Source organism: Sceloporus occidentalis, unplaced genomic scaffold (assembly GCF_023333645.1).
Source record: "Sceloporus occidentalis isolate IW3139 unplaced genomic scaffold, rSceOcc1.0.p SCAF_3, whole genome shotgun sequence".
In the NCBI taxonomy this organism is placed as follows: Eukaryota; Metazoa; Chordata; class Lepidosauria; order Squamata; family Phrynosomatidae; genus Sceloporus; species Sceloporus occidentalis.
Genome location: NW_028316983.1, coordinates 212293594 through 212319504, shown reverse-complemented (window position 1 = coordinate 212319504; position 25911 = coordinate 212293594). Strand labels below are relative to the sequence as shown.

At 38.3% G+C, this 25911-nt stretch overlaps 1 protein-coding gene across 4 annotated transcripts in view; it reads left to right on the top strand.

The window, feature by feature from the left end:
• PAG1 (phosphoprotein membrane anchor with glycosphingolipid microdomains 1) overlaps positions 1-25911 on the top strand; it is a 121339-nt gene that overhangs the window by 22552 nt on the left and 72876 nt on the right. For 2 of the 4 annotated variants that reach the window (XM_089517519.1, XM_089517520.1), the window contains exon 2: positions 17370-17428. The exons of 1 other annotated variant lie outside the window; for it this stretch is intronic. The gene's annotated coding sequence lies outside the window, so the exon portion shown is untranslated. Of the gene's footprint in view, positions 1-17369; positions 17433-25911 lie in introns of all 4 variants that reach the window. One more of the 4 variants, XM_089517521.1, reaches the window with a different exon arrangement.

Here is a 25911-nt window from a genome sequence, read left to right as displayed (position 1 = left end):
TGTCAAAGGCCGTTCTCCCAATAAAATTTACTATTTGAACCTATTACAACGTAATCCTTCTTTTTTGGCTTTAACCCCAGTTCAAATTAAAATCCTGTTAAGATGAAAATATTATCCTGGAATGTGAAGGGACTGAACTCACCCCAGAAAAGAAAGAAAGTATTTCTCTTTCTAGAAAGATATAAAGCTGATATCGTCTGCCTTCAGGAGACACGCATTAGGGCTAAGGATGTTAAACTAATTAAGTACCCCAAAATTGGTAAGGAATTCACTACATCTTATGGGAAAAGTAAGAGAGGAGTGGTCTTATACATTAGAGACCATATTGAGTCTAAACTAATTTTTGAAGACCCCAATGGTTATTTTGTGGGGGTTGAAATCATTCAAAATGATTCAAAATGAGGAAAGGAAAGGTTCTTTTATTCAAAACTGCACAGGAAAATATGGAATTATGAATATGAAAATATAGTTATGGTGGGGGACTTCAATGGGGTGATAGATCCTCCTCTAGATAAAAAATCTGGTAAGAATATAAAAGTCAACCAAGAGAAATTGCCCCCAAAATTTTTTGAGTTAAAAGAAGATTTTTTACTAATTGACATATTCGTCATTCGTACAAGGACGAAAAAGGCTTCACTTTTTTTTCGGAAAGGCATGAATCCTTAGCAAGAATTGACCTCTGTTTAGTATCTAAGACTTTGACCAGAGATGTAATCAGTATGGAAATTCTCAATAGAGTTGTGTCAGATCATAATCCCCTTATGATTACATTTAAAGAAGCAAGGAAGAATAAGGCGTAGTTTTTTAATGAAGAACTGCTGAAAGACAAAACCATAATCAAAAAAGGAAAAGAGTGGCTAAACTTCTTCTTTGCAGAAAACCTGAACGGAGAAGTTAAGAATAGCGTAGTATGAGATGCCTGCAAAGCCTCCATTAGGAGTTTTTTCACTCAGCAAAACATAATCTGGCATAAACAGAAGAGTAAATTAAGGGATAATTTGAACAAAATTTTGAAAGAAAAAGAAGAGGCTTTAAAGAAACAACCAAAGAATAAATCAATCCAAAAAGATATTCAAATTTTAAAGAAACAATTGGATTTAGAAATGACTTTAGAATTAGAAAGGAGATTAAAAATGGTGAAACAAAAAAATTTCGAACAAGCAAATAAAACAGGTAAATGGCTTGCATTCCAATTAAGGAGGCATAGGGAAAAAAATTATGAACAAAATAAAGAAAGGAGAAATAATACTTACCCAACAAGAAGCCATCAAAAAAGAGTTTCAGCACTTCTACGAGAATCTATATAAGGAGAGAACAATAGAATCAATTAAAATAGAAGAATATTTAGATGCAGCAAAACTTCAAAACATCCCAGAGAAATGGAAAAGAGAATTAAACAAACCAATTCAAAGAGAAGAAATATGGGAAGCAGTTTGTAAAGCAAAAAATGGAAAGGCACCAGGAAATGATTGTCTCCCAATATCCTTCTATAAAGCTTTTATCGAAGAAGTAGTTCCCCATCTCCAGCAGATCATGAATGGAGTTCTAGCAAATGATCAAGATGATCTACCTAAATCATGGAAAGAAGCGGACATATCAATAATCTTGAAAGAGGGGAAGGATCCTGAAAACCCTAGCAACTATAGACCAATATCATTACTAAATAATGATTATAAATTACTAGCCAGTATTCTATCTAAGAGATTGAAAAATTGCTTGGCGGAAACAGTCGGGCAGGAGCAGAGGGGCTTTCTGCCGAACAGGCAAATCAGAGACAATACAAGACTTGTTATTGATACATTAGAATTTTATGAAAAACACAACGAAAAAAAGATTGGTTTGTTATTTTTGGATTTTGAAAAAGCTTTTGATTCAGTTAATTGGAATTTTATGTTGGCAATATTGCAGAAAATTGACATAGGTCCAAATTTCTTTAATTGGGTCTCTAAAATATATTCTAACCAAAGTGCTCAAATTAGAATCAATAAGGATAAAACAAATAAAGTTAAAATCCAAAGAGGTACACGGGAGGGCTGCCCTCTCTCCCCTCCACTGTTTCTGCTAACTATAGAAATCTTGATTAAAAAAATCAGGGAGGAACCAAAAATACAAGGAGTTAAACTAAGAAATTCAAAAATTAAAATTAGAGCGTTCGCAGACGATGTGGTTATTTTTGTGGAAGACCCGATAAACAATATTGTAAAGGTGATGGAAATATTGGAAGAATTTGGTAAAGTATCGGGATGTATAATTAATAAAAACAAATCGAATATTTTAACAAAAAACATTAAAAAAGAGGAAGAAATCAAATTAGGTAAATTAACAAACATCAATATAGTTAATAAAGTTAAATATTTGGGGATTGATATTACAAAGAAATCCACAGAATTATTTGAAAATAATTATACAAAAATTTGGAAAGAAATAAAGAAAGACAATTAAATGGAATAAACTAAACATCTCTTTGCTGGGAAGAATAGCTGCGATTAAAATGAACGTCCTCCCAAGAATGCTTTATCTATTCCAAACTATACCCATCATTACAACTGGGAAAATTTTTAAAAACTGGAACAAAGATATTTCGGATTTCATTTGGAGAGGGAGAAAGCCAAGAATCAAGGCAAAAAATTTGCAAGACAAAAATGAAAGAGGAGGTTTGAGCTTACCTTCTCTGAAACTATATTACGATTCATGTGGTTTAGTTTGGATCAAAGAATGGGTAACCCTGGAGAATAAAGTATTATTAGATTTAGAAGGAGACGACTTAAAGGCAGGATGGCATGCTTATATAGTTTATGGTAACAATATGAAAAATAAATCATTTGTAGATCATGCAATTAAATCTCTTTGAGATTTGGACTAAATACAAGAGACATATCCTCTCCAAAATTTGTGGGTGGGTATCCCCACATGAAGCCATGTGTAGGAAAGAATCAAGTGCAGGGACTAGATGGCTCAAATATGAAGATTTATGGGGTAAGAAGGAAGGAAAAATAATTTTAAAAACTAGGGAGGAACTAATTCAAGAAGAGGATGATATAAATATTAACTGGTTTACATATAGACAAATTAATGAAAGATTTCGGTTGGATGCAAAAACATATGGATTTGAAACAGATATTAAGAAGGTAGAATTGGGAAAAATTCTATATTTGGAAAAGGACAAGTTAATTAGGAAAATTTATGAATACCTTTTATCCCTGGAAATGGAAGACGAAACGGTCAAAGATCAGATGATCAAATGGGCCACCTGTATAGGACACCCTATTATGTTAGATCAATGGACAAAGGTGTGGAAAGATCTAAAGAAACTAACCCTCTCTCAAAACATTAGGGAAAACTTCTATAAAATGATGTATTTTTGGTACCTCTCACCCTATAAACTAGCTAAGATCTATAAAACAAAGAAAGACAAATGCTGGAAATGCAAAACGAAAAAGGGGACATTCTTCCATTGTTGGTGGGAGTGCTGTAACGCAAAACTATTTTGGAAAATGATTAACAATTCAATCAATCACATATTAGGAACAAATTTAACCCTAAGGCCCGAGTTATATCTACTAGGGATGATGGATGAAAAAATTAAGAAAGAAGACGAAAAAGCGGTATTTTATATGGTCTCCCTAGCGAGAATCTGCTATGCCCAACTATGGAAGAGTGAGTTAACTCCTTCTTATGAAGAATGGCTATTAAAATTATATGAGGGCATAGGTATGGATATCTTGACCCAGGCAATGAAAAATGAATGCGGGACAGAAATATTAGATAACTGGAAAAAGTTAATAATTTTCTTTGAAAAAGAATGGGGTAAAGAAGCGACTTTAAGTTTACACTAAAAATTAATATTTGTCCGTAATAGAATCTGAAATATTCAGCCAATCTCCATTGAAAAGTGGCATGAAATTTTTTCCTGTATATTCGTACGTTGATAAACATATTTGATATGTAAGAAATAGCTTAGATAAAGAAGTGTTAATGGATCGCCAAATACTAACACTTTAAATCCGACTGGTAGGAAGGAAGTCATCTGTTGGTCTTTGTTTTGTTTAGTGTTAAATGTCTGTTTAGAGTAAGGTAAGATAGGTTGTAAGGGTCGAATTTGGTATATTAGATGTATTTTGTAGGTTTTTGTTTTATTATAAGACTTGTCTGGATGTAGGCTTGGATGTATGTATTTATGTAATTTTGTATCTTTGTTTGTTTGTTTGTTTGTTTGTTTTCATTCTTTTTAATCCAATAAAATTAATAAAAAATTTAAAAAAAGAAGATATACAGGTTGTGTATCCCTCATCCAGAATTCCAAAACCCAAAATACTCCAAAATCTAAAACTTAAAATATTATTTATAAGGTGTATGTATAAATGAAGTTTGTGTTTAGACTTGGATCCTATTTCCAGGTTATCTCATTATATATGTATATGCAAATAAAGGTATTCCAAAATAAAAATAAAAACTCCAAAATCCCAAACACCTCTGGTCCCATCTTGGATAATGGAGACTCAACCTCTTACACTGTAAGACAAGTGTGTATCTTGGATGCAAAATCAGCTCTGAGACACTAGTGGGGCCCCCAGTTCAGTCTATGTTGGGAGAGTTCACCTAATGGGAAACCCTGTTGGCTGAATTAATTGACTTTGACCTTGAGCTGCAATAGGATGTGGTGCATATATGAACTGGGGGGGGGGGGGGGACTACTCTAGTCAACCTCCCAATTTGAACAAGATTGTGTGTGTGTGTGTGTGTGTGTGTGTGTGTGTGTGTGTGTGTAAACTCCTAGAGGAGATTGTTGTTCCATAAGGCTTTTGAAAAAAATGCCTGAAATGCTAACATATTTACAGGCTTGTCAGGGACAGCACTATCTTAAATATCTAGCCCTTTGACACATTTCCTTTCCTTTGATCAGAATAAAGTTGCCACTGAAAATGGGACCATGGCTGCAGATCCCAACCCAGCCATTTCATCTCTACTACTTATTGTCCCCTCACTGTAGGATCCTGTCTATAGATGAAAACATGCTGACTGTGTGGTCTTAACACTTTCACTTCCTTCCCTCCCTCCCTTCTGATGCAAGATTTTAAAAACATCTTTCCCTGACGAAGAGACTTTGGTCAGTGGCATACCTAGGATATTTGGCCCCAGATTCATCTGTCTATCTATCCATCTTTCTATCTATGCGTTGTCCAGCTGGCTTTATCTCATCTCCTTTCCAGCTGGGAGCATCCAGTCCAGCTCTTAAGAATCCTGGAGAAAATACAATACAGGTCCAAAACACACTGCAGAAATAATCGAGTCTGAAACTGCTTTAACTGCCTTGGCTCAGTGCTAGGGAACCCTGAGAATTGCGGTTTATTGTGGTACCAAAGCTCTCTGACAGAGAAGGCTAAATGCCTCTCAAAACTACAGTACCCAAAAAATTCCTAGCATTGAGCAGGGCAGTTAAAGCAGTCCCAAACTGCATTCTTTCTGCAGTGTGTTTTGAACCTCAGCTTCCATTTTTCTGGAAACTCTGTTGTAATTGCCATGTCTTTGCACTGTGTGCAGCTTTGCTTATAGATCTGTAAATAAAACAGCTCTGCCTTTTCCAACAAAAGCAAGTTGTTTCCACCAAAGACTAGAGGGCTCTTACTTTTTGGCTGTCTATCTCTGCTTTCAGACTTAAGGGCCCAAACAGACAGGCCAAATTAAAGCAGCTTCGGGTCACTTTGGAGGTATGCTGTTTAAATGATGCATACGTCCTAAGAGGCCGGAAGCTGCACCAATGCCATGCTCCAGTCCTAAGGACTGGAGCGCAGCTTTGATGCAGCTTCTGGCCTCTTAAAATGCATGTGTCATTTAAACAGCATACCTCCATAGTGACCCGAAGCAGATTTATTTTGTAAAGTCGAAGGCTTTCATGGCTGGCATCCATAGTTTTTTGTGGGTTTTTCGGGCTATGTGGCCATGTTCCAAAAAAGTTTCTTCCTGGCATTTCGCCAGCATCTGTGGCTGGCATATTCAGAGAATGCTTTGCCTGGAAAAATTGGGCGTATATATACTTTGTGAGCCTGGGAATGCAGGAGTGATTTGCATGTGTATTGTTCTGTGCTGATGGCTGGCCTCAGGCTGGGAGGCTAATGCAAAAGAGGATTAATGTCTTCTAACTGGTGATCATTATCTGCTGGGAAAGGCCATGACTCTGAATGGTTTCCCATTTGTATTTGCTGAGTCCTTATTTTGCTATTCCTCAGGACTGGAAGCCAAATTTTGGTGCTTTACAAACCGCCCAAAAAGGGTGGTCTGCTGGCGCCGCTGGTTGCTGCGTCCGGGCACTGCAATGGAAACCGCACAATTCCTGGATACAACAAAAAAGAAGCTGCAAAATGCAGCTTCTTCTTGCGGCGCGGAAATGGCGCCACAAGTTGCCAGTGGCGCACTCGCGGTGTCATTTTCGCCATGTGACGTGCGGACGCTAGGTGTCTGCGACGTCAAAATGGCAGTGCCCGTGTAGAACGGGCGCCGCCATTTTGTACGCGCCGAGCGCATACTAGGTTTAGGGGCGTCCAGAAAGGATGCCCCTTTCTAACCCTAGTACGTGCATGGCACGTACCTTTTGCCCATGCAGAACAGGCCTTTCTTCACTTTAAGGGTTTCTTCTTTCCAGTACAGACTGGCACAAAGCTACCAATTTTAGGGCTCAGGAGAGCAGAGCGTCCACACACTCCCAAGCCCTACCGCGCTGTCCTGGCACCATTCTGGCATGTGCACATTCACGTGGCATGCGTGCTGATGATATGCGCACAAGGGACATAACCATGCCGCTCCAGGGCACTAATGGGGCTTCAGTAGTGCCATTGTTCCCGCAATGTGCAGTCACCATGCCAATAATCTGCGGGAGAAAGGGGCAGCGTCTCGCCACCCCTTTCTGCCCGTCTGTATCCCCCCTTAGTTTTCAGCTGTATAAGCATAACATTAGGTCTGACTTTGCATTTTCTTCTTTGACTTTTTTTTTTTTTTTTAGTTATTGTTCCAGGTCTGTGATGTTTTCTGCTAGTAGTAGAATCTACAGCCCCTTTAAGATAAAGTGATTAAGCATGAGCTTTTGTGGACATCAGTTCACTTCCTCGGTCATTGCATCTGCAGAAATGGATTGATATTCACAAATGTTCATGCTGAAATGTAAATCAGTTAGTCTTAAAGGGGCTTCTAGATTCCTGTTTTTCTCCCCCTCGCCTTTTCCACAGGATTCTTCCCTCCAGTAGCCATCTTGGGTCCCACTCTAAGAGAAAGGTAGCATATAAAGGTGGCATATATGTGAAACAAACAAACAAATAAGTGAGTAGCGAAGGTTTTATTTTTGAAAGGAAGATGCATCTACCATCACCTCACCCACATCTCCTCCATCCTAGTGAAGAACACTAGTGATATTTCATGTACTGTATGTCAAAACTAATATAAACCACTTGTGAAGTTAAAATGTGTATAGTATTTTAAAAACTCTTTGAAGTGCACTGCACTGATTATAATAACTGTCTCTAGTGTCTTGTTTTTGTATATTTGCAGGAAAGAAAGGACAAAATAATAGTTTAATGCAGATCTGAGTTATGTATTTATAAAAATGTATTTGAACTACATCAAGCAACAACAGGGAGAGAATGTTTTCCATGACTCCATTCCATCTGGCTTAGGAGTTTTTACATTAGTTCTGTGTGATCTGTTTTTCAGCAGATGGAGATTAGTACAAGGAGGAATTACTCTGACAGTAAGAACAAAAATAATTGCAGTTTACTGTCACTCAGACACCTATTCCTTTCAAAACCACAGGTGATGGTGTTAGTATGCATGAAGCAGCTGGATTCCCTGTGTCCAAATGAATCTGGGGCCTTTCACATGGTTAGAAGACTGAGCATGTTTACCTTACATAGTTTTTAAACCATTTGACAAGGGCTTGTATTAAAAGAGCAGCTTTAATTTTTCAGAGTTTATTTCAGTTCTGTATATAACAAATATGTATGAAATTGAAACAGAATTTTAAACTGAGAATAAAAAAATGTATTCCAGTGCAGTCCTTGTAGAGGGGTCTCTTTATCCTTTACAACATTCAAAAATCAGAAATACATGTAGTAATGCAAACCAATAAGCTTTTGTTTAAAAAAACATATAGAGCACTGGTTTTGACGGGAGAGTTAAACTTTTCCCTTACAAATTTTGCTGTAATTAACAGGTGCCTCATTTTGGATGGACCATGTGTTCTCCTAATGTTTCAAATAGAAAAAGTTGTGTTGAAAATAATAGTGCTATTGTTCCTTTTTTCTCTCTCTGCCACTTCCAGTCTTGCCACTGATTCACATACCAAGATTTGTGAGGATTTATTTTTCTCTCACCAGGAGAAGATATCTTTTTAAACTATAGATCATTTCAGCATCAGAACATCTTACAAGGCCCCCCATGGTAATTATTTATGTAACTGGTTTTTGCTTTCTCTTGAGGTCAGTCTGGGTTTACTGCAGTCTCGGATACAGACATTTAGAATTTATGGAGGCACCAGTTCTGAGCAGTTAAGCGCAGTAATAACATTACACATAGCTAGTATTGAGGATTTCTTACTTATGGCTTAATATTCCTTTATGTGGTCTTTTAACTCACTCACTCCACACACCACTAAAACCAAGAGCTGAGATCCAGCTAAAATATTTATGATTGTCTAGCAAATGTTTGCTATCACATAAATAACAGAATAAATTACTAAGGACAAACAAAGTTGCTTCTTACTTAAAACTGCCCCCACCCCTAAACCTATTTACAAACACAACAGCAATTGATAAATACGTTAAAAATAATGAAAGTTTTTTTTAAAAAAAAATTGAATATGCTTGTAGCAGTATTTCATTTAGCTTTCATGCTCAGGTTCATGAGGAATCTCTTCCCTGTGTGGAAATAACTGTGGACATGGAGACTTAGTGGTTAAGACACCAATGCTGATGATCATAAGGTCAGAATGTCCCTGCCTTTACTTTATATGATTTATTTCCCGCCTTTATTACCAGCCTTGGATACAAGGAACCTCACAAGAAGATCATGTTAAAAATTATAACAATAAAAAACAGCAGAATTAAAAAGCAGTAACAACCAAGAGGTGCCCAGCCTGGTGTTTGGAATTCCATACCCAGCAACTGTCTGGTTTGGGAAGGATAGTCCTGATTACTTCTATGTTGTCCCACTTTTTCATCTGCTTTTAAAATGTCCCAATTTTTCTCTCTTTCTCCCACTTTCCCCTTGTCCTCTGCTTGTTTCATTTGCTGCAATTGATTTCAGATTGCTAAAATAGTTTGCACCCAACACAGTAGGAGGGGATAGGACTGGAGAAAGCAGAATCTCACATTTTCCAGTAGGCTCAGGCAAAACCAAACTGATGAAGCATCCTACCTTGTGTGTTTTTCCACATTATTAACTTTAGCCACCTTGATCACATACTGTTGTTGTTTGGCTACATGCATCCTGATTTTCATCTGTGAAATTTTGGAGGGTATGGAATTTTCCACGGCTTGGGAGCAGCCATGAAGGAGTGGGGCTTTTTAAGATGATTTCTTTGTGGCTTCTCCTTCTCCTTGCCTGGAGGGAAATATATGAAGGCTTTGGCCTCTGTAATTAGATCATACTTCTGTTGATGAGACCATGACCTGCACATTTCCATGCATTTTCATCTAGACCTCATATAAAGCTCTCAGCTTGCTAATTGAAAAATGAAATTAGCACGTGGTTTTGTTATCAGAAACTAAAAAGCATTATTGATGAAAGGAGCCTTTTGTCTCCCATAGGGAGCTTAGAAGAAATCACATTACACTGTAGTGTAATGAATGCCCCATATTTTCTTTTGATATTTCAGGCAGGATTTCAATAAATTAGGCTGACTGTAAGAATGACAATTATTATTTAATTTTACTACAAGGGTATTGGATTCCAAATTTGATCTGGCTGAAACCAGCATCTAAAACGTATTTCAGCATTTCACAATCCTGGGAAAGTTGCTCGCCACCATCTAGTCTAACAAGTCTGTTTCTAACAGTGGCCAGTGAAATGTCTGCATAAGGAGCAAGAAGTAGAACATATTGTGGAAATCAGCTGGATAAAATAAAACTTTCCTTTGTATTCAACGATTTAGTTGTGCAGGCTAAGAATATGCTTGCCTTGTTCTACTGTCCGAAGCCCCTTGTATGTCCCCTAGAAACTTCCTTCAAAAAGTTTGAGGCGTGTGCATGTCTTTGTGTGAACAGCTGGTATTTCCCCTTACATATAAGTATCTATCTGCTTAGGATAAATGCCAAAATTTAGTGTTATTGTTAATTGCACATGTGATTAATTTGTATGTCTTAATGAATATTAAATCCAAACTTAGGATCTCGCCTACAGAGATTTATATCACAACATACTTACTAATGCTTAAATCAGGAGTGGACAACTATGGACCTGGGTTTTTTGGCCTACAGTTCCCATCAGCTTTAGCCATCCTAACCAGTGGCAAGGGATTATGAGAGCTGAAGTCTAAAATATCTGAAGGCCCACAGTTGCCTTTTCCTGATTTAAATATCCCATAGTGCTGTCCTTTCCCCCTCTAGAATAGATAAAGAGTGTGTCTACACTACACAGTTTATAGCAGTTTGAATCCACTTTAACTGTAGATGCACTGTAATTTGACTGCTCCTCTCAAATAAGCCCAAAATGACAGGCCAAGATTTCAATTTCTCTTGCTACACTGTATCCTTTGTAGTTTCTTAATATTTCCATAGGTTAATCCAGTTGAAATAAACTGTGGTTAACCTAAGTGAGGGAGATGGTTCTTTTCATTCAGTTACTTCATTACTCTGAAGATACACATGTGTTACACCAAGCAGTACCATATTCATAAAGCGATCCTTAATTGGTTAAGAGCTGTCAAATGGAGATAATTTTGAACTTGGACTTTGTTTACCTCTCTTATTTATGGTCTGTTTGTTACATTTGTTGTTATTGTGTGCCTTCACATCATTTCTGACTTAAGGCAACCCTAAGGCGAAACTATCACAGGGCTGAGAGTGTGTGACTCACCCAAGGTCCAAGTGGCTTTCAGTGGCTGAGTGGGGAATTGACTCTTGGTTTCTAGAGTCATAGTCCAGTGCTTAAACCACTGGCTCTCTGTCTATGTCACAGCAGAGCAATAATATGAGTAATCAATAAATGCATCCTCCTTAATGTTTATATTAAAGAAGTCTGCTGACCCATAAGAACTTTGTTAAAAATAGACTCATATTTCATAATGTCTACTGAATGATGCTGCCAAGTAGATCTATACAGTTGCTGCTCCATCAGCAAACTGTTTCAGCAATGGAAAACTTCTGCAGTCTTTTATAGTCTGTCCATTTGAGCTACTGAAGCATATCAGCTGCTCCCTTGATAACACATTTTAAGAATTGGAAAGCATTATGTTAGAGGCATTTGTCAGGCTGTTAGAGTAACATACATTAATTTTAGAATAAGTGAGTACTATGATGTGCTCTGTTTCGAATCAGAAAGCCGTTCATTTACTTGAAGTCTTACATGTGTTCTCAGGAAAGATTATGCTTTCATCTCCTAGTTATCAAGTAATATTCTAAACAATGTCAGATTCAAAGAAGGATGTGCTTAAAACAACCCAAACAATATTTCCATTTTTGAAGGTGATCTGAGGGAAGCTTGAAGACATACACACACACATCCTGAACAAGTATGACTGGACTCATTAGAAATTTATTTAAAAACATGATTGGGATTAAAAAATAACTGAAGTGGGAATAGATTCAAGAAAGCCTATGAGCTTGAAGGAAATATCCCCTCAAAAAAAAAAAAAAAAGTTGGCCAGAGGCCGAAGCAAACTGTTGACCCTGTCCGGCGACAGCTGCTCAGGTTGGATGAGACAACCCCATAGAACAGTTGTTATCCAACCTTCAGTCTGTGAAGAGAAGTTGCACAAGAAGGAGAGTAGGAAAAAGATAACTTTTTCACAGCTAATCCAACGTAGTGCAATGGTTTGAGTGTTGGGATTATGATTTTGGAGAGCAGGTTTGATTCCCTGCTTGGCCCTGATGCCCACTGGGTGACCTTGGGCAAGTCACATGCTCTCAGCCTCTAGGGAAGGCAATGACAAACTCCTCTAAATAAATCTTGCCAAGAAACCCCATGATAGGTTCACCTTAGGGTCACCATAAGTCAGAGATGGTTTGAAGGCACACAACAACAACGACAACATCTAGTTGAAGCATTTGCTTTCTTCACCGCCCTCCCTCACAGTACCTGCCTGTTTATGCTGCTGTTTTGGCAGTGGAGGTAGGCAGTAACATGGACTTACGTGAACATTTGAGAAAGCAAAACAACAGAAGGGTTAAAAGGCAGCATAATTATAGAGTTGGAAGGAACCTTGGAAGTTCTTTTCCCTAAACTCTTGTTCCATCCAAGGACTGCAATGCAGGAGGTAATTATAACATCCCTAACAAATGATTTTCCAGCCTCTGCATAAATATGTCAAGTCAAGAGGAGGGTCTACCATGTTTTGATGCAGTCTGTTCCACTGTCAAACCTCTCTTAGGAAGTTCCTCCCAAATTTTAGCTTAAATCTGCTTCCTTCCACTTTCCACCCATTAGTTTTAATCCTGTTGTCTGGCACTGCAGAGAGCAAGTCTGTTCCAGCTTCCATCTGACAGCCGATCAGATACTTGAAGCCAACCATTATGTTTCTGCCTTAAAAGAGGCATTTTGTAACATTGGTGACAGATTTTAGAAATGCTGAAATGGTTTAAGTTGTTTAGAAATAAAAAGAAATGGGAATCTGTCACCCTTCACATTCTGCTAACTTAGGTAGCTTCCTTCACCTTTCCTTGCCAAAGGGAGAGTCAGCTTAACATTAGTTTTAAATTGAGCCATTTATATAATAGTCAGGTTATTCCAACGATGTGTACTGAAACAAGTTCAGAAGTCAAGAGAATTTGCAATCAATTTATTATCACTTACTTTGGGCTAAGTATTAGAAATCTATCCATCAGTTATTAATAGAATACTATGCAATCAGTGCTGCTATTCACCTTGAAAATAATTATTCTTCCATAATGAATTCAAGTGCTGTGGCTGCAGGCCTTTACAACAGCTTTTGCTTTTAAATGCCAGGGGTTTTCCCCCCTTGTTTTGTCATTAAAATTGCACTATAAATTTTAGACAGACTTCAGCTGAATGAAAGTCTATCGCGTGCCAGACACATATTGATTTCTTTTCTCTTAGATCAATGCTTTTCAGAGGCACCATATTATTTATTCATAAGACAGAAAAGATGCCTGAGAGGCATTTGCAGAGGTGTAAATCTGTAATCTGGGTAACACTGTAGAAGGATGTGCCAGAGCCCAAAGAAAACAGTGCAGGCTTGGGGGGCTCTTAATTCTAAGCACACACTCATTTCTGCAATCATTCATTCATTTGGAGAAAGAAGTGGCTATTAAAGCTTGAAGTCTAACATTTTGTCCCTTTCTTTAGTATTAGTATTCAGGTAAAGGAAGCAAGATAATTTTTCATCTTTCTCTCAGCTTCTGAGACAGCTTTCCTTTTTATAGAATATAAAAGGTTATTGTGTGTATGACACCCTTGAGGGGGGAAATGTTATCTACAAATTAAGTTTTAAACTTTCTCCATCACTCTTCAGTTGGTCTAAATGCCTTATTAGTATGCATGCAGTATACTTTCCTTGATCATAAGTATATTTCATTTCACACTGCTGTCTCTGCATATATTCATACTGCTAACAATGTCTACTGTGCATGTAGTGTGTGAGCTGAAATGTTCTTGAAGACTTGCTCATTCATTGTGCAATGTAGCACAAGTTTCTGCATGTGCACATTTAGTATCTTGAATGGTTCCTTGGACATATCATAATTAAGCATCTTTGTGAGGTATACCTGCATATACAGTCGGCCCTTCTTATACACGGATTTTTTATACACGGATTCAAGCATACACGGTTTGAAAATGTTCCAAAAAAAGTATAAATTTACCTTGATGTTCCATTTTTTTTATTAGGGACACCATTTTGCTATGTCATATTTAATGGGACTTGAGCATACACGGATTTTGTTATACAAGGGGGATCTTGGAACCAAACCCCAGCGTATAACAAGGGTCCACTGTACATTTGAGTGGCCTTTACTCACATATCAGTTTTCACATGGTAATGGTTGTCAGTACTAGTTGTTACTCTAACAAATACGTTTTTGAGTTCCCTTTTGTACATTATTATTATTATTATTATTATTATTAACCTTTATTTATGAAGCGCTGTAAATTTACACAGTGCTGTACATGCAATCTTTTTAGTTAGACGGTTCCCTGCCCTCAGGCTTACAGTCTAAAAAGACATGACACAGAAGGAGAAGGGAGTGGTGGCGGGAAAGGGTAAGAGGTCCAGCCGTTCCTCTCTACCTCCTAGGCCTGGACCAAGGCAGATGGACTGGAGGGAGGGCTTGGCTTCAAAATGGATTAATAGAAATGCTGATAACACTAACTTGTATAAGAATTATATCTATTTTTATTTTAAAAGGTAGAATTAAATATTATTAAAAATGTATTGTGCCCAATCCAGCAATGCAGAAACAGATTGTCTCTTGTTATTGTTCAGAAGTATATTGTTAAGCAGTATGTTGTTACTATGTATAAGTAGTATGTTGTTACTATACAAAAAGAGATAGTAACAACATACAAAACAAGAACACATGCTAAAAACAGAAGTATAAGATACTTTAAGGTTGAGCCACAGATAAAAATGATAGGAATACATTTAACTGCAATCCATGGCCAGTAATACGCAAATACAGTACATGGCAAGAATTCAGATAATTTCCTGTTTTCACCCACCCATCCATCACTTTATTTATTTCCCACTTTTCTACCAGACTGGGAATTAAGGTGGCTTACAAAAAGGTATAAAAACAATAAAAACATACACAATTAAGATCAAACAATATCAAACAACAATAGAATTAAGACCATTTAAAATCTTTCTTTAAAATGAAGATTTGAAATAGTACAGCACCGTAAAAAGCTCACAATCGTGTTCCATAGGCTTACTGGAAAAGAAAGAGTGTAACTTGCTGCTGAAATGTCAACAAAGAAGCAGCCATCTTTGTTTCCTTAGAGAAGGAGTTCAGATATGTGGGAGCAGCCATAAAGAAGGCCTTTCCCCACATTCCCACCAACTGTGCTGGAAAGGTGGTGGGATGAGAGAAATGACACCTCTGCAGATCGGAAAGCTTGGACAGGCTCATATAAGATGATACCATGCTTCAAACAGCCTGGGCCTTAGCCATATAGATTTTATAGGTCCAAATCAACATTTTGAATCCTGAGTGTGTATTGTTCATGGTTGCGCATACATATTTAGTTACACATTCAGCTGCACATTTCATGTTTTGTTTCAGTTGTGCAACATTGCCCTTTAGTACAGTACAAGGGCTGTATAGCACAATGAATGGACAACTCCACATATGGAGAGTTACACAATCCAGCCTTAGCCTAGGTTCTCAGCAGTGGTGTTGCTTGTTTACAAAAGAGTTGCAAGGTAGTCTTTATTATTTATTTTTTACATGCCTTTTCCAAAGCAGTGTTTTAGAACTAAAGCTGCACCTGTACTGCAGAAATAATCCAGTTTGACGCTACTTTAACTACCTGGTTCAATGCTCTGGAATTCTGGGAAATGCAATTGGTTGTGGCACCAGAGCTCTCTAACAGAGAAGGCTACATTTCTCACAAAACTATAGTTCCCAGAATTCACTTAAAGTGGCGTTGGACTAGATTATTTCTGCAGGGTGTATGCAGCCTAAGAGTTAAGCATGACATAGTGGTTGGACTACCACTCTGGAGCATTTTTGACTCCATTGATTCCAGAAAGCCTAGTTCTCACCACAGTGGGATAAGCACTAACATAGCCATCTGTCAACCATCTTGTTTTATCTATAGATCCTGAACACAGGGGACACTCAGTATTGTCAATCCTCTACTACCTTGGATGTCTTTATGGTTAGCCTTAATGCCAGGTTATTACAGATAAGATCATATTGTTATAGCTATATTTTCATAGATTCTACTGATGGTTATAGAGCTTTGGGAGTCATGGATAAAAATATTGCCAAGGACTTGATTCTTCAGTCTGCATAACGTGTTTGTACTTGCAAAATGTAATTATTGTCATATAGCAGCTGCTCCAGTTTTGTAGAAAACCTGTAGTTTAAATGATGAACAATAATAAGGGGACTATGGGGCTGTACAGACGGGCAGCAAGACACCGCCACTTTTTGTCCCGGATTGGGGCTGCGGCAACTGCACATCGCAGTCTCTGCAGGGAGCAAAAAGAAGCCACGAAAAGGGGCTTCTTTTTATCTCCCTGGAAGGGGTGTCATAGCTGCAACGGGGTGACATAATGATGCCCCTTCTGCACTGCGCTGTTAGGGCACTGCGCTGGAGTCATGACATGATGCCGTTTGCCATCTAGAAGGGCATGTGGCATCATGGTGCAATGGGGCAGAGTAACAGTGTCCAGCGTGTGGACGCTGCGCCGTGGCTCCATCCACAAGCCAGCACAAAGTACCCATCTGTACTGGACCTTTAACTATTTAATTTATAACCATTTACAGTATAAAGTGCATTTGCTTGTTGAGAATTAAGTATAATTCTTATTAAAATGCCTGTTTTCTGAACAGCTAAGCTCTACTTGAAATATTTGTGATACTCATTGATCCCATTAATGCCATATGCTTTATATTAATTTATGGTAACTGATGAATTCTGCATCCATTATAAATTTCCTCCCTCCAATCTAGTTTTTCACTTTATCCCAATACTGCTATAAAATGCACAAATTCAATCTTCTGCAGTTCTCTTTGCTTCTAAATAAAACTTTTCATGTGTGGTGTGTGGAAACCTCTTTCCATTAGCTCTTGGAAAAATCACCTTGATTTAACTTGCATGCAGACATGTGCCTATTTCTGGCCTATACTACAACCATCATCTCTCTGGTTCCTGATTACAGTAATTTCCCTTCTTTTGCTAACCGCACTTAGCAATTTGCTGTATTCTTAACTATGGCAAGACAGTGACAGACTGATTTCTTCAACATTTGGAACAAGAGCATATCCTTCATTTCCACTTTTTGCAGTTGCAAAAGGAGAGTCTCTTTCCAACAGTTTACCATAAAATTACCAGACCACCAAATTACCAAGGTTATCCTTTGCTTATTATATTTACATTATGATGTTACTAATTATTCAAAGAATGTCTGTAGTTGGAAGGGCAACATATAAAACTTAATCTTTCTACTCAGAAACTTTTCCATGTTTCTTTCCCCACAGGTGGAGATTCAGGGTGGTGTGGCAGAGATAGAAGCTTGAAGTCATGACGTGAAAATGCAGTGGGTATTTGTTGGACATTAATTTTCATGCAATTTCAGTAACATTACCTGTAATTCATTCATAGCAAGCACAGTCAATATGTTGGCACATATTGCCAAAATTATTTTTCATTTTTTATCAAAGACTTTCAGAAGTTAATAAAAATGGACAACCCATATGCCAATAAAATTAAATTTTTCAAAAGTAATTATGCAGAACTTTGTCACTTAAAAAGAAAAATATAATATCCATGTTTTAACATGTTTTGATGTGAAAGTGTTCAGGAAAATTAGTATTAAAGTTTGTGTGGGGTTTTAAAAGCGCCTCCTACTAGCTATCTGCTACTATTCTGGTGTTTCTATTTCTGTGTTGTGAAATTCTTTGCACAAGGCTTACACAGAGTTGACTTTAAGGAGTCATAAAATGACTGTACAAAAAACAGAGTGACATAGTGGTTTGAAGGACTCTGAAGACCAGGGTTCACTCAAAATATGTATCAAAAGTATAGAAGGGAAACATATTCTCCTGAGCAGCCTCAATAGAATTACATTGTTCACATCACATTTTGCTAGTTTATGATGCAGTTGTCATATGATGTGATAAGGACAATTTTCTCTGAGATATTACATTGGCCTTTGGTTTGCACCATCAAAAGGCAAAACTCTATTCTTCAGCCCTTGGTACTAATGCTGATTGAAAAAGTATCTGGGCTAGACATAGCAACAGAGGTTTGGTCTTAGCCCAGTAAACAGTACAAGGAATATGAAGGAAGCCTAACTGAACATGAAGGACTCATAACTGAGCTGTGCTCTGTAGTTAAATTGTTTACTTGAAGTTGCTTGGGTGGCCACTTTTCACTTATCTGCTCATAACTATTGTGTACCATTTGGTGGTGCCTTTGCAAAACACATTATATCAGGAAGAAGGAAAGGGGATGTTACTGTACTGAATAGGAGAAGTGTATTGGACTGTTTTCAGTTTGAGAATGACTGATGCACTCTATTATAATATATTATAATATTATTTGAAGGTCATTGAGCTGTCAGAGGACACTCCAAAAGTTTTCCACCATTGTATTCCTGTATAACATTTTCAGTATGTTATCTGTCTTATAGTGACAAGTGGAAATCTTATATGTGGCTTTGGCTGTAAATGATTAAATCTTGCACTTTGTGTGTATATGAGAAAATGAGAATATATCAAAACAAAAGTCATATTCTTGAAAGGGTGATAATGACTTTATCTACATTAGCCCTTTTTATTTCAAGCTTAATTTATTGTAAATACATGCTTGAAGAGTTATTAAAGTGTAATTAGTTCATGAAAATGAGCTACTGAGATAACGATGCCTTGGGATTTAAAATTAAACACAGAAAGATGACTTCATGCATTTTATTAAGTGTATGTCATCCTTTGGAAGATGCATGGAACAAGAGGAGAAAGAATAACTAAATTAAGGTATCTTGTGGATCTCATGCATTTGTGGATGTGAAAAATAAAGGAAAACTTACATTGCATGTTTTAGTGCATGGTTGCTGCTAATAGAATGAAAAGTTAATTAGCATCATATTATTCACCTTGAACGAGCAAGGAGCATGAGCACTTCAAATTGTCAGTCATTTGGATAACTATATTATACTTCTGATTATCATGGGGTGAATTGAAGGACACAGCATGTATTTATAAATAAGGGGACTCTCCAACAGATTGGTAACTACAATCCAAATCCTAGATATTCTGGGCTGAATATGTTATTACATGCAGCGCCCTACCTAGCATATTTCACACCCGGTGTGGATGATTTTTTTTAACACCACAGGCCCAGCCAACAAAAGAAACTGCCTGTTTCTTTGGGGCTCCAGTGACCACCCCGCAAGAGATGGGCTATCAGCAGTGTGCAGTAGGGCTGGCTCCATGCAGAGTGACCAGAAGTCCTACTTTCCACAGACGTGTCTTACATTTCAGCCTTCTCTTCAGGGGTACAAGAAGAGTTCCAAAATGTCCTCCATTTTGATAGACGAGGCTCCAATAAGCCCCTTCCCCCACCAGATTTTCCTCAAGGATCTCCACCCCAAGGTATCTTCCATCAGGCCCCCTCTAGTGCCTCCCAAATCTGCCAAGGCTCAGCAAGCAAAGGAGATGCTTGCCTCACTTGCCAATGGTGACAGTGAATGAGCATCTTCTTTCTCCACCCACAGACCTGCACCTCACTTCATGTCTTCAATGCTTGGGGAACAGTGGTGCCATTCCAATTAGGGTGTCACCTGGTGTGGATCCCTGGTGACACAGTGGTTAAATTCCAGTACTGCAGCTACAAGGTTATAATAAATAAAATAACAAAAATAAAACTTTAATTTATATCCCGCTTGTTACCACAATCAAAGTGGCGTACAACCTTTAAAAAATACAATATATACAATTGCCCCCCCTTAAAAAGGATTAAACAATTCTAACCATTAAAATTACAGACAATAAAATCTAAACAATAATACAATAAGAGAATAACGGTGGGCAGAGTCTCCACTTGTATATGTCTGTGGGGGGATCTTTACATGGCCAGGTTCTATTCCGGGAAGGCCTGCCAGAAGAGATCCATCTTGACAGCTTTCTTGAAGCTCTCTAGGTTGGCAATTTGACGGATCTCATCCGGCAGGCCATTCCATAAAGTGGGAGCGATCGTGGGAAAAGTCCTCTGGGAGGTCGCCGTCAATCTGGTCTTTGTGGACTGCAACAAATTCCTCTGAGGGTACGGGGTGGATTACACGGAAGGAGGCGATCCCTGAAATAGGTTGGGCCCAAGCCATGGAGGGCTTTAAAGGTAATGACCAACACCTTGTACTGTGCCCGGAAACTAATGGGCAGCCAGTGGAGTGATTTCAATATAGGTATAATATGGACACTCCTAGTTGTTCCTGTAATCAAGCTGGCTGCTATATTCTGTACCAGTTGAAGTTTCTGGATTAGGCACAAGACTAGCCCCGTGCAGTTGTGAGTATGATCCCAGGAACTCCAAGGTTCACACAGTCTTCTATCCTTTTGTCAGTAAAATTATTACCCAGCTTGTTGGGGGCAGTTAGCTTACAGATTGTAAACCTCTTGGAGAGTGCTGAATTTACTGATAAGCGATATAGAAATGCTCATGCTATTGCTATTGCAGTCCTCCTCTCTTGCACCCCCTAATGACACCATTGATTATATATTTATATAATAAAGATCAGTTCCTACCTCACAAAAAAGAACATTCAACATATTTCAGTACTTTTAATTCAAAACTAACAATAAATACACATGAAATGAAATAATCAGGCCAGTTAAAGCCTTGTACAAGTAAAGAAAAATATGTGAGATTACCTGAAATCGTCTTCCAAAATGTCCCAAGGGATGAGTTTTTCCTTTCACTGCTGTTGTGTGTCTTCAAGTCATTTTTGAGTTATGGCTACCTATCAGGGGGGTTTCTTGGTAAGATTTATTCAGGTCACCTTGTGGGTTTTATGGTGTAGTAGAGATTCAAACCCTGGTCTCCAGAATCATAGTCCAATGTTCAAAACACTATGCCATGCTGGCTCTCTAGCCTGCACTTTTCTTATGATTTCCATTTTTGTGGCCAAACTGACAGATCTTCACTTTTTTAGCTTGTAGATTTGGGGAGGCAGATGGTGAGAAAGGCTTGTGTGCTTCCCCCTTTCTCTCTATTTTGCTGTTTACTTTGCTTGTTGTAGGCTGGTAGAGCTGCAGTAGGTCAGTTAGAATACAATCCCATTCTTTCCCAGCTCAAGCTTTTATTGTATTGTATATTGAAGACATCCTGCTGCAACCCAACACTGAAAATCTATATTTCTTCCTTTTTCTTTCACCAGCCTCTCAATGCTGATGCTGCTAAAATGTTTCTATCTAGACAAAGGTCATGGAGTAAAAGGGTTGTCCTTGTCAGAAGCTTTGTTATTGAGGTGTTTCTACACAAGTCTACGAAACTTTGGTCACCATGGAATTCAGTGTAGTAGTGCTAACCTGAGATGATTTACTGAGAGCTAATCTGAGATGATTTTCTGTTGATTGCACATCCTTCATGTGGAAATGGGAATACTCAAGTGATTCTTTTCAGATGGACTGGAGTACCATCAGCCTTGCTTGAATTGGTAGGTGTCCTGTCTTGAAGGCCAGCCAAGGCAAAGTACCAAGCAAAATCCATCAGAAATGAGACTGTAGCAGCCCCAGTTGTGTACAGTTGTGTACCAGCTCTGTACCAGCCAGGTACAGTTTTCAGAGTCCAGGCAGTCCAAGTCAGTAGGGTACAGCAAGAAAGCCAAGGTGTCAATCCAAGGGAATGTTCGATAGCATAGTCAACTTACAAGGTAGGATCCAAGGTTCTTCAGAAACATGAGTCAGTCAGTAATCAAGAGATGAGAGTGTTGCTTCCTCCCAAATGGTCAATTGTCAGTAATTATTATTATTATTATTATTATTAAACTTTATTTCTAAAGCGCTGTAATTATACACAGCGCTGTACAAAGTCGGTAAAATTAAAGAGAATATAAAAGCCTGCCCAAGGCGTACATTCTAAGATAATAACAATTAAAAGAGGAATAGATAAAATTACCATATAGAAAAGAAAAAACAAATTAAAAACATCAAATATAAAACAAATCTCATCACATCAAATGTCCCAATGTCCCAAGCTTGTTGCTGGATTATTAATGGCCTGGTAGCCTCTTGCACTTCTTGTCTGATTAATAAGTGTTTCCTATATAAATGCTATGAGCATCACAAACCTTTCCTCTCATCTACTTTTCACTGTGATAGGTATTGTCAAATCCATTTCTCTGTGTTGTGGCTGGTGTCTGTCTGTCTCAAGCACTGCCATGCCCCCCTATTCTTCTGTTTCCCTGTTTGTATCATAGTCTGAACAGGGCATATCTCTCTATCCTTCCTCTCACTGTCTGTATCAGTCTGAATCTTGGTCTTGGGAACAAGGCATGACAATAGGAGGAATCTGTAAAAACACAGTGTAAACCTCTACAAAACGAAATAAATAACAAAACACATAACTAAAGCATACAAAAAATAAACTTCAGTACAGTTGGCCCTCAGTGTCTGGGGATTCTGTTCTGGACCCCCCCCCCCAACACGGATGAAAAAAAGGGACCTCAATTCCCATGGTTTTCAAGGGTGGCACATGAACATGTAGCCACTCTGCCACAGCTGCATGCACACACAGCCATTGGGGCAATGGGGCTGGCCATCCACAGATGCTTAAATCCACGGATGGCAAGCCAGCAGTTGGGGAGGGTGGGCTGTATGATTGAGAGGGCATATTGTAACTGAAATCATGCTTTTCTTAAAGTATTGTATTTAATTGTTCTGTTGCTCAGCCTTTCATTAATATTGAGAAGACTGTCCCTTTCTGTTTTACTGTACAACTCCTCTTTTAGCATGGATTCTACCAGTACTGGAAAGAAATTGCATGCGCTTCATGATAGCTGGCAGTGTGGAATTTTTGATCAAATAATAGAATGCAGTTGGTGGGCTGACTGCTAAAATAGCCTTGGGTTTAACACCTTTTCTTACTTACAAAATGATATATAAGATATGGAGGTGAAAATGCTTAGAGAAGGTGCAAAAATGAAATAAATATAAATCTACAAAACCCTCAAGGAAATAAAGGGAAAAAACCCAGAATTATTCAGATGAAAGATATTAATGTACCTAATTTGTGTCACTTTGCACAAAATGACCTGTGATTCTTAGCTATGTTAATGATCGACTGCTGCAAGTTGTGTGTTGTACTTGCTGGGTTTTTTAAAATCATTATTAAGTCTCTTCCGTTGTCATTAGCAACAGGAATTCCATTCTAGTTATATGATAATCCCTGTGCCCACAACTGTACCTTGACAGTATTACTAAAACAAGATTAGATTAGAAATTAACTCAGTATTCCTGCTGTCATAATTGCTTATAATTCTAAAGAATAATATTTTACTGTTTGAAATCTAATTTTGCAGCACTGTAACATTCATTTTTTCTGAATGAAACTCATAATATGAAACAGCTCATGGCCAGCACTGTTGCTAGTTTTCTTGATAAGATGTGAGAGTGGTTTGATCTGATGAATGCTTGGTTGAATTCTCCATAATTGTAAAGGTCAAAGTGGTTCAGCAGAAATTCAATTTACTCCTTATATATCTTTTGCTATTTTTGATGTATTGTTATTCTTAACATCTTTAAGAAATAAGTTAAGTTATAAGAAGCTTGATCGTGATCACCATAAAGCTATTTGATACATTTGAAAAAAGACTGTAATTTTATAATATACAGCTCTAGTCAGTGCACACAGAGGACTTGGAACTCTTTGGAAGTGAGACAATACTAAACTTCTTTGGACAATTAAGAAAGATTTGGAACCTCCTGACAACTGAGCTTGTGAATACGTTCATTCACAAGCTCAGTTGTCAGGAGGTTCCAAATCTTCTTGGTGCATCTTCCCTTTCCACTGTAGTTGTTGTGTGTGTTTCAAGTAATTTCTGACTTACAAACCTATCATGGGGTTTTCTTGACGAGATTTGTTCAGAGGCTGAGGGAGTGAAATTCCTCAAGGTCACCCAATGGGTTTCCATAGCTGAGTGGGGATTCAAACCCTGGTCTCTAGAGTTGTAGACTAATACTCAAACTACTACACTACACTGGATCTTTTCCATACTGCAGTGCAATGAGAGACAGTAAGAAACTGCTGGCAGTCCTCTGCCTGGGATCCTTGGCTCTGGTGTGCTATCAGCTGGAATTGTGAATGCCTGGTGATGTAGTGTGTGTACTCAGTTCATGAGAAGTGGTTGTAAGGAACTTCCATGCATAGAAGGCTTCAGTGATGTTCTCTTTCTCCACCAGAACCTGGCACTGGCTGCATCCTACCTCTGCTGCCAGATTTACTGCTGCGCCAGCAGTGACACAGACAACAAAACAACCCACACTTTCCTTTTAAAGGTGTGATGAAAGTGTGTGTTTTGTTTTCAAGCTAAATAGTACTTCCAGGAGGCTTCTGGGAATGCTGTTGACATTGAAAACATGTCACACACTCCTCATGGATCTAATTCCAAAGGAAAAATGTGGCCATTTTTGCTGCTACATCACTGACAAATTATAGAAACAGTGTAGTAGGATTTGAAACAGGAATAAGGAATTCTCATACAAGTGCTCTTAAAATATACTCTAGAAATATAGAGAAGTGGTTTGTTTCAAAATGACCAAACCTTTAAAATTCTAGCTGATCTTTGTAGTCATCCATGTGATTGGAGAATGAGTTGCATATCTTCCACTCTCTGTGAAATGCAAACCTACCACTTTGTGGCTCGCTTGTGTGCTTCTTCATAACTGTTGGGTTGCCAGTGAAGTGTCATTCTACCTTCCTTTCACATACACACTTTCACATATGCATGTAAATCCTGAAGAGCTCCATTTGTAGTGTACACATGTTGAATGCACAGGTTCCAAGATTTTTTTTTTCATTGTGTGTTTATGTGCCTTCAGATCATCTGTTGACTCATGGTGACCCCATGAATTTCATAGGGTTTTCTTAGGCAAGGGATAGTCAGAGGTGGTTTTCCAAGTTCTTTCCTCTGAAATTTGGGCCCAGTACAGACTGGTGCTTTACATGCCGCAGGCACCATCTTGGTGCACTGTCATTTACACGGGGCACGCGGCTATGACATCCACCATGCGCAGTGCCCAAATGGCAAGGTGCACGAGGGGCATCATCATGGAGCACAAGCATGCCAATGGCAACCCGTTCTGTGGCACAAAAAGAAATCCCTTTTTGAGGCTTCTTTTTCTGCTGTGCACAGGCCATGCCGTGTGGTTGCCACAGCCTGCTTCCTTTCTGCCCATCTGTCAAGCCCCATAGTCTACAGCACCTGGTATTTGTTGGTGTTCTCCCATCCAAATATTAACCAGGACTGACCCTGCTTAGCTTCCAAGATCAGGCAGGATCTGGGTCCTTTAGGATATTTACATATGTTAATATTTGTTTTCCTTTTCACATTCAGGAAAGATCTCTCATGTTGAGTGTTATTCCTTGCCTTAAAATTTACAAATACATTAGTGGGAAGAGCTCTAATTATGACAGAAGCCAAGTCCTGGAACAACGAAAACTGTTCTTTAATAGTTAGTAGCAGAATAGTCTGGCAGTGTCATACATACAAATTTAGCAGGATAAATAAAAAAAGCTTAGTGTGGTATATAGTGCCAACATTTTACAAGAGGTTAAACAGTGACCTTTGCAGCTTGTGATGGAGGCCCTTTAATATAGCTGGTTTAGGAAATAGATTGGAGTGCATATGATATGAAATTTGCCCTTTGCAAATTTAATGAGAAAGTTCTGCTGTAGTGAATTCTTGAGGTTTTTGAGCAAGAAAAAAATCAGTCTGTGTCCTGTGATGCTGTATCTGTGCAAGGAAGGCGACTGAATTTTTAGTCCAGGGTATTATTAGAATTCTACCAAACCTTCAGGAGATAA